This window comes from Haplochromis burtoni, unplaced genomic scaffold (assembly GCF_018398535.1).
Source record: "Haplochromis burtoni strain Fernald_Lab_line unplaced genomic scaffold, NCSU_Asbu1 Contig_99, whole genome shotgun sequence".
Lineage (NCBI taxonomy): Eukaryota > Metazoa > Chordata > Actinopteri > Cichliformes > Cichlidae > Haplochromis > Haplochromis burtoni.
The window spans coordinates 1,018,855-1,028,767 of record NW_024582460.1 but is presented as its reverse complement, the minus strand read 5'-3'; positions in this window follow the sequence as shown (position 1 = coordinate 1,028,767).

Here is a 9,913-nt window from a genome sequence, read left to right as displayed (position 1 = left end):
TCTCTGTCCAGAAGAGCGCAGTCCTGGGAACAGCTAAGATACTGCGCAGGACCCTCAAGCTCCCAGGCCTCTGGTAGAGGACCCGAGCTTGAAGGATAAACAGCCCGCAGGGGCGTGCTGGGTGTTTTTATATATATATATACACACATATATATATTTACATATATATATGTATATATATATATACACACACATATATATATATATGTATTTATTTATTTTTTCACGGCCTTTAAGGTGTCGCGGATAAATACAACAAAATAAAACCAGTACCAAAAAAAGAAGACGAGCTACTGTAACTCACATTGCTGAAAAAGTTCGCGCTGGCTTGAATAGACAGTGCATCACAGTTTGCTGCCTATTGAGCTTCATAGTCTCAGACCATTCAGGGTGCCTATGCTGACCTCTGTCCACCACTGGAGCATGGAGCACTGGAAGACGGTGGCCTCGTCTGATGAATCAGGTTTTTCTTTGACAACACGTGGCTGGCCGGGTGCATGTGCATTGCTTTCCTGGGGAACACATGGCACCAGAATGCACTATGGGACCCAGGCAAGCTGGCAGAGACAGTGTAATGGGCAAAGTTCTGACAGAAAAACCTTGGGTCCTGCCATCCATCTGGATGTTACTTTTGACATGGCATGTGAGAAAAAACAAGTTCGATCCATAAAGACCCTACCTCACCATTTTACAAGACATAAAGGATCTGTTGCTAACATCTTGGTGCAGATACCACAGCAAACCTTTAGGGGTCTGCTTCATCAGGTCAGGGCTGTTTTGGCATTAAAAAGGACGACCAACATGATATTAGGCAGGTGATAATAATGTTATGCCTCATTGGGGTACATTTGGATGTCCCACCCTGACCATTCACATTTGTAATTTTACCAAAGAACTCACAAAAAAAGCAAATATTTGATTCTGTCCTAAAGTGACCCAAACATCATGTCTACAATCATCACTGTTAACATGACGTGAGCTTTGGGCTAACAACCAACACACCACACCTGTCTTCATTGGAACAGCCTACAGGCTGCAAGTCCAAAAGTGGTGCATCACAACAGTCCTTTAATTAGCCACAAGAGGTCAACAGTAGGAGGAATATCATATTCTGCATTAAGAAATATTCCTGCGTTAGTGTGCACTTTTTCTCCATCTGCAGTGTTTAGAAGAAAATGCTAAATCAATCAGCTTTTAATTGAAAGAACTTAACAAATAACACAATCTTAATAGATTTGATAAACTTTAAATTAAGACAAATTTTGACACATTTATCTCCTGCCTGGTTGTTCAGTTGTTTTAATTAGTAGAATTATCTTCACACATTTTTGTCTGCATCTTATCTCAAGCCTAATTTCCCCCCCAGGAGATCATTTCAGTTTTATCTAACTTAATTAGTGAAATATGCTTTTCCTGCTGGACTCAGCAGTGCATCAGAAGGAACTAACAGCTCAGCAGTAAAATCTGAACTCTGCAGATTATTACAAAGCTGCCCCGTCCTCCTCTAGTGCCATACCCGACCTGCTCTCCCCTTCTTCTTCTTAAACTGGACACACGTGATCATAGATATCCTTTAAACTTTAAACTTCATCCCTCTAAACATCAGTCGACATCTGTCTTGGTGCGAGACTTGGATCCTCAGTCTCAGGGGACAAAAAACCCCCATCTTATTAAAAAAAAACTAACCTGCCTTCTCTTTCTTCCCATCCTCTCCATCTTCTTCCATTTCATCCTCTCTGTCAGGTAAACTTTGTGCACAACCCTACTCTGTCCTTCCCTTTGGGATTGTTTTACTGGCAGAAACTGCATTTAGGCTACAAGGCGCCAGAACTATTGAATGAAACTAATACAAATGAAACAAGCCTCCTGACTTTGCATAGCCAAAATTCTCCATTAAAACTAAAACTAATGAATCTCTGCTATTTAAATTAGACCATGCAATGACTAATCCCACATAATCTCCACCAAATCCAATACTGATTATGTTTTTGTAAACAGGTTAGAAATGCTGAATGGAGTGAGTCGACCTGACCTGACTGCTCAATAAAGCAATTACTGTGGCACACCTGTTTGACTATCACACACCAATGCTGCTAAACCTATAGTACTTGTTTGCATGTTGACATTCTGCTTATGAGACACTTTCATTATGGTGAAAGACATTTTAAATCTAATTGTGTTCCAGTGTATCTAGACACTTTGACCGGATTGGTGAAAAATCGAAATGACTGGTGGTTTTACAAAGAAATGATGAAATGATACAAATGATGAGTCATCATTACTGGATCATAAGCAACCTTCTTTTATCTGACTCAGCAACACTGGAGTCTCAGGAGCGGTGGATGCTTTTTTTTTTTTTACAAGGCTAAACTGTTAGAGGGAAACATCCAACTGATGTGCCACTTGTGTTCAGTGCTGTGTCCTCATATCCCATCACACTGATGCTCGAATTTGGTTTATGGAAAATAATTGTTTTGAGAAAGAAAGAACAAAAAAGCCCAGAAAACCTCATCTGGATATTCAAAGTAGTTAAGTTAAGACAGGTTCAAATTGCTGGAACAAGAAAAAGACTAGTGCTGTCAGCGTTAATCTCGTTAAAATGACGTTAATGCCATAACTGCATTAATGTGGCAAATCTCCGTTAGCGAGTTGGCGCTGATCGACCCGTGTGTGGGCAGCCCCACACACGGGTCATCTTTGAGAAGATGAGACTGTGCATGCCCAGACAGGAATGGTTATACGTCTACTAGATGGAGACATATAACACTAGATGTCTCTTGAAATACAGGTGACCTGCAACAATGTATCATGTGGAAGATTTCTCAAACTCTCCCACTGGCCTTACAATAATCTGCAGTGTAGGGTAACTGTGCTGCTAAAATTAATGTACCGAGACGTCCACTGTGATGGAAAATAAGCCAGAGAAATAGGAGACCTACAAACAGAGGGTAGACTACAGACTGCTTAGTTGTAGCCAGACATGTCTGTGTGCCTTCAGTCGCCTCCAGATCAAAGTCATCAGATCAATAATTCATTCAGTCATTTGCCACATCACAGTCTGTCTGACCCCACAGCTCCCGGTGAGAGTGTCTGAGTCACCAAAATATGAGTGTTGCCATGAAAGAAACAGCAAGGGGGAAACGAGGCAGCAAGAAAATAATGGGGCTGTGGTTCCGGGTATTCGGTTACTCTCTGGCTTTATCTTATTCTCTTAGTTCAGGTTTGTGTGTTTTTGGTCCATTCTATTAAGAACTGTTGTAAATTCCCTTGGAGGTTGCATCAGGGACAGGATCCAGCCCAAAAATTCCAAATCAAACATGCATAGCCACCCACTGCGGTGACCAGCTTGTGACTTGGCAAAAAGTAGCTTCAGGTATCCCCAGGTATTCCACTGGAATCAATGACCCAGCCCAGAAAGGCAGCAGAACAACAGTACAAAGTGTACAGATAAGAATGTGTGTCCACTGAGCCTTTTGGCTATGCAGTAATGAGGCAGTTATTCAAAGGCTTGGGGGGGGTTGAAACATGTGTGTTCAACATTATTTGGCAATCTGAGTTGGTTCGTAAAGGCATGGTGAGGGATACGATGTATCTAAATATGTCATACTTCCAGTCCTACTATGACACATCAAACACTAATATAGTTGAGATGTATCTAACTGAGAGCTAAAAGTGATCAAAGTTATCTCTTGTCTTTCCTTTCAGCCCCCACCTGGCTCAGTGGGAGTTGTTCTCTTTGAGGCTGATTCCATCTTCCACCTCCACTTTAAATTCAGCATGTGTACGCACTACATTTGTCAGCTCGCTTTTGTCAGCGCATAAGTGAAAAGACACAAAGGAAGCTTTAGAAGAAGGGAAGAAATGGGACAAGACAGACGGGCTGACAGGCAGATGCGGATGAGACGGGCCTTCAGCTGTGCTGCGATAAATTTGCTCTTTTTATTTCTTTACATCTGGAGCTGCACATGTTCCAGGTTATGTACCAGGCCAGGCTGCTGCTTAGCATGGCCTTTAGCTCTGCACCGTGGGAACATCAAAGACATCCAGATGTCAATGCACAGCAAGAATCGAGTCAGAACATGAGCATGGTTTTCGCTGAGGTCTCTACTGCCTTCAAATGGATATGCAGACGTGTGTAAATGCTGAGAGAGAAGCAAGAAAAATGCCTCCTTGAGGAAGCTGAAAAAGTTGGATAGTGAGTGGTAGGCGTCTGGTTCAAATCCTCTGACCCAGTGGGAGACCACTGTCAGAGACTGTGAATACATGATACTAATGGGGAACCAAAGCTCAATGGACACAAAATGTTAAGAAAGCATAAAACTTCAAGACGCTAATGCACCCACAGACATACACTAATGAACTCCATCTTTTTGGTTGATGCAGCTTGGTCTGCAAAGTTTAGTTAGTGGGAATCTTTTCTGGTGAACTCCTACTTGGCTCCAATCATTAATGTCGAAGTCAGAGGATTAATTGCTCAGCTTTGGAAGTCCTTTATTCCCTCTGCTCTTCTGGCAAACACGGTCATTAATTTCAGCACTGTGAGGAGCTGCCGTGACTGTTTGTTTATATGCGACCTACTAACTCCTCGTGTCTCTGTCAGCACTACTTTCACATTAAAGAAAACGACCTCAGCCAGTTCCTAACAAGCACACAGCACTTGGCACACACAGTTCTTTATATGTGGCTCATACACAAAGAGCCGGGGGAAATAAACATGAACAGAATCAACGTGTGTCCGTATGTGTGTACTAAATGTTATTGTTGTTTATGTGTTTTATTTTCAAAGATAAAATGACCTGAACATATTTACTTTGTAGCCAGCATCAGTTGAAGGTCAGCTTGGTTACTTATTTATTGTGTTACAATAATGAACTTTCATATGGTCAATGTTTCAAATTATGAAATCAGTATCTGCGCAATCCCTGTGAGGCAAATACTTAAACTGGTCTCAAAGCTCCGCCTCACACAGTGTTTTCTCCTCTTGGCTATGTGAGATTTCAACAAGAGAAGCCATGTAAAATATGACCATAAGACACAGGCTGTGTAAACCTTCTGCATGCGAGGAGGAGCCAATCAAAAAGTAGGCTTAAAGGAAGAGTAAAATGAGCTAAACAACTTGTTTTAGACAGAAGATGAACTCAGGGGCTGTAGAGTTAAACAGGGTTTATTTTGAACTGTGACTCATGACAAGCTGCAGTAGTAGAGTCAAAGAGTAAAAATAATAGCTGAAAATAATCAGAAAACATTACATCTATACTCACCAGATACTCTCACAGGTACACCTTTCTAGTAGGGGTGCAACGATACACAAAATTCACGGTTCGGTTCGATACTTTGGTGTCACGGTTCGATATTTTTTCGATACAAAAAATGTTCATGCTTTTTTAATTTGTCATTTATTAAAATTATAAATATATATTTTAACATGACACGCTTACCTTCAGGGTCATGCTTCACATGAAGACCAAAATAGTTCCAAAGGCCAGATCTGAATGAGAGTGGGGGAGGTTCAATTTGCCATGTTGCAACGAGCTTAGCTTTTGTCTTGCTAGCTTGCGCTGCGCTCAGTGGATCTGCGCTCGACAGTGCAGCCTAGGCGGAGTAGTCGAACAAAGAGATCCACTGAGCTGTCAACACAGACAGCATCGTCAGAAGAAAAGTTGATAAGATAAATTAAAAATTTTGTATTGTTCGCTACATATGTGTACCGAACCGAAAGCACGGTTCAATATCGATACGAGTATCGTTGCACCCCTACTTTCTAGTATCAGGTAGGACCCCCTTTTGCCTTCAGAACTACATCAATTCTTTGTGGTACAGATTGGAAACAAATGTGAGAAATTCTGGTCCATAATGACATGAGTGCATCACACAGTTGCAGATTTGTCAGCTGGACATCTAAATATCCTTTTCCACCACATCCCAAAGATTCTCTATTGAGATCTGGTGACTGTGGAGGCCATTTGAGTACAGTGAACTTATTGTCGTGTTCAAGAAACCAATTTGAAATGATATGAATCTTTGAGACCATCTTCCCTTTGCTGGTCATGAAGGGATGGACATGGTCAGCAACAACACTTAGGAAAGTTGCAGCATAGAAACAAAGATAAATTGGTACAATCCCCCATAAAATAACACCATCATGACCAACCTGAACCACTGATATAAGACAGGATGTGGTTTAAGCAAAATTCTGACCCTAATATAAAAACAGGGAACATTTTTTTAATCTGTCAATTTCAAATTTCGACGAGCCTGTGAGGAGTTCTGGGTCAAGGTTCATCATGCTGAGAGAGGCTCTTGTGCATACCTTTATTTTAATGAGTAGCTATTGGAGTTACTGTTGCCTTCCTATTTACTTGAAGCAGTCTGGCCATTCTCTTCTGGCCTCTGACCTCAACAAGAGAAATGCTCTCTTTAAACCCTTGATATGCTTGAGCAGATAAGCAGCAGACTGACAGTTTTTTTTGTTTATTTGGCTTCCCGTCAGTCAAGAGCTTTGGACAACATTTCCCTAGAGCACTGCTTGGTTGGTTTGTCTAAGACATCTACTTCTCCTGTATGCGTCTACTATATTGAGCACTTGTTTCATCTCAGAAACATCCTGGGTTTGCCATGGAAAATTATAGACAGCAGAGATCATAGCATCCACACTCTTTCATATTGATTTGTTCTATGTTTGCTACAGTTACAGTTGTTGGTTGAGTTTTTATGTCAGAGGAAAAAAGCTGCGTAGCAGGTATCCGGGTTATCGAGTGTGCTGCTCTGCTCGTTATATATAAATACATTTCAGGTCATCTTGCTGTTGGACAAAAAGAAGATGAAAGTAACTGAGTAGCCATTTTTAAAGTTCTGACACCTTTTTATGCTCCAACACCGGCCATCCAACTTGGACATGAACAAACAGTATTAAAGTCTGTATTTTAACCTTATTGTAAGTTCAAAACCAATTTGCTGAAGCACAGAAGCAAAGTAATGAAAAACAGTCTCTGCTGTACCCCTTGAAGACTGCACTGTGCATGCCACGGCCAACCAAGGCCAGACAGTTTTGAGTTCCACTGCTTGTAGGTGTGTGCCATGCCTTGGTTGGCTAGCTCTGAACCTGCTACGCATTTGCTTTGTGTGTGTTGCCTTTGAGCGTGTCCCTGCTGGTGACAGCGTGAGTTGTGTACTGTGTATTGATTCGCTCCCTTTCTATCCCAGTAGTTAACCCCGGTTTCAAACAACACGCGCTTGTGACGGGGAAATCGATACAAGTCACCAAACCCTGCTGTGCTTGGTCAGACGGGTTGGCAACGTGGCCTCCGAATCACAGTGAAAATCCCAGCCAGACATTTTATCAGTGCTGAGAAGAGGGAGGAAATCACAGAGTTTGCGTGAGAGAGACAAGCTGCAACAAAGATAAAGATTTAAGACCGGACCCGACTTGAAGCATCTGTAGATACGAGAGTTAAACCTTTTCAACACAATCTACTGGCGATTGAGTGTGGAGGCGAACCTCTTATATTACAACAGTATTGTATCTCAACCTCTCAAGGTCAAACATTTTCTACTTTTAAAGGAGTTTGGGACAAATTGAATTTTTTACTCTTCACTGGTGAGGACTGGTGCTTGCTATTACCCTTGAATGCAAATAGAGGCCTATCAATTCTAGATGTCTTCAGTCCAACACTACTTGCAGACGAGCAACCAGAAACAGACACTTCTTTCTTTCCAGAATTCAGCTGTCCTGTAAATTCATTACAGCCTCAATCAATAACTAGTTACAAAGTAGGAATGAGTTTCACACTAAACTGAACCTGCACACACCCATCCTGTCTGCTTTGCCTCCGAATGTGATCTCCCTATAAATCCACAGAACAGATGGTTATATTAATAAAGATTTCATGAAAAGCAGACCCTCATAATAACACTTTGTCCTCCGCACGTACTTTAGCAGTAATTACTAACCTCTTTGTCAAGGTTAAAGGCTGTGGGCTGTACTTTATTCCTCCAAACACACAACATGTATCACTAATATAAAAAACAACAACAAGAGACTGTTTAGAATTACAGCGTGTCTGACATTTTGGAGAGGTCGACGCAAAAGTGGGGATCAGGGGAATAAAGTTAAGGTCAAGTGTGTGAGAGAAATATAGATGAAATCAGATGGAAGTAGAAAAGACTATTTAGCCAAAGCCTGAGCAGAATAGCGAGGTTAGGAATAAAGACATGCAACTTAAGACATGCAAATGGCTAAACCATGAGTGTAAAATGCACTGTGCAATACTGGTAAAGGGATAGTTCATCCCCAAATCACATTTAGGTACACTCTTCATATCAAAATAATTTTAACAACAAACAGCACTACTGGCCAGCATATTTAATATTTGATAGAATATTTGACTTTGGGGTAACTTATTTTGTTAAACCACCAAAAGGGTTTACTAAAATGTAAATGTACGAACATACACTCAAGTGAAAACGCTTTTTACAGCACTCTGTGCAGATCTGTGATAACAAATATGTGCATACTTACTTCTTCCATTTGGAAAAAAAAGAGGCAATTTTGGTCATTTGCTGATCTGGCTTTTGCATGTTAACATATTGCCACATCCCAGCTAATTCAACCTAAGGTCAGACCGAGCAATCCTTAGAGAAACAAAAGAAACTGCGTAACCCCAAGAGCTACATGTCAGACTCCACAGGCCTCAATTAGTATGCTTAATGTTATTAGAAATTAGAAAATGTCAAAGTATGGCTGATTTGGAAGAGTTGCCAGGAGAAAGCCTCTTCTCTGTAAAGCCAAAACAAAACAGAAACATGACAGAATGGTTTCGGTTTGCAAAGCTGCATCTGAACAACCAAAAAAGTTATGGAACAATGTCCTTTGGAAAGACAAGTGGAGATGTTTATATGTTATGTGCAGTGGCAGATTTGGTAAAAACCAAACATAGGATATAAGCACAAACACATCATGCCAACTGTCAAGCAAGGTAGTGGAGAGGTGACGATTTGGGCTTATTTTGGAGTCACAGGACCTGGGCACCTTACAGTCATTGAGTCCACCATGACCTCCTCTGTATACCAAAGTATTCTAGAGTCAAATGTGAGGCCATCTGTCCAACAGCTGAAGCTTGGAAAAGTTGGGTCACATAAAAGGACAGTGACTCCCAGTTTACAATAGACTGACTGAAAATGAATAGAATCGAAGTGTTGCAATTGCCCAGTCAATGCCTGGACCTCAACCCAACTGAAATGCTGTGGCAGGACCTTAAGAGAGCTGTGCATAAATGAATGACCACAAATGTCAACTAAACTAATGTTGTAAAGAAGAGTGTGGCAGACCGATAAAGACACAGAGAACGATAAATTTCAAGTCAAGTTCTACAACCTACTGAATGAGGATGAGGTGTATTTAATTTTTACATAGTCCTGCAGAGTCCTGTGGAAATTTAAACTTTTTCATTACTGGATAACTAAAGGTAACAAAACAGTTTTATCTAATTTAATCAATAAATTAGTTTTTTAGGGCAGTATGGTGGTGCCTCACATCAAGAAGGTCCTGAGTTTGACTCCACCATCTGACCAGCCTTTTTATGTCTGATATTCTCCCGGTGTTTCTGAGGGTTCTCTCTGGGTACTACAGCTTTGTCCCACAGTCCAAGACAGTCCAAGACATGCAGTTAGTTGGGTTTGGGTTTAGTTGGTTTTCTCTATGTTAGCCCTTTGTCAGATTGGTGATCTGTCCAGGGTGGACACCGCCTCTTGCCTATGGTAGCTGGGATAGACTGTAGCCTGCTCGCGACTGTGATAAGGGTAAAAGGAAGAGATTGGATGGATCGAATCTGTTTTTTCAATTTTATAAAAGAAAAATGACAAGGTTCTACCAGTGTGTTTTATTTTACCATCAAATCCAAAATTCAAAGTATTT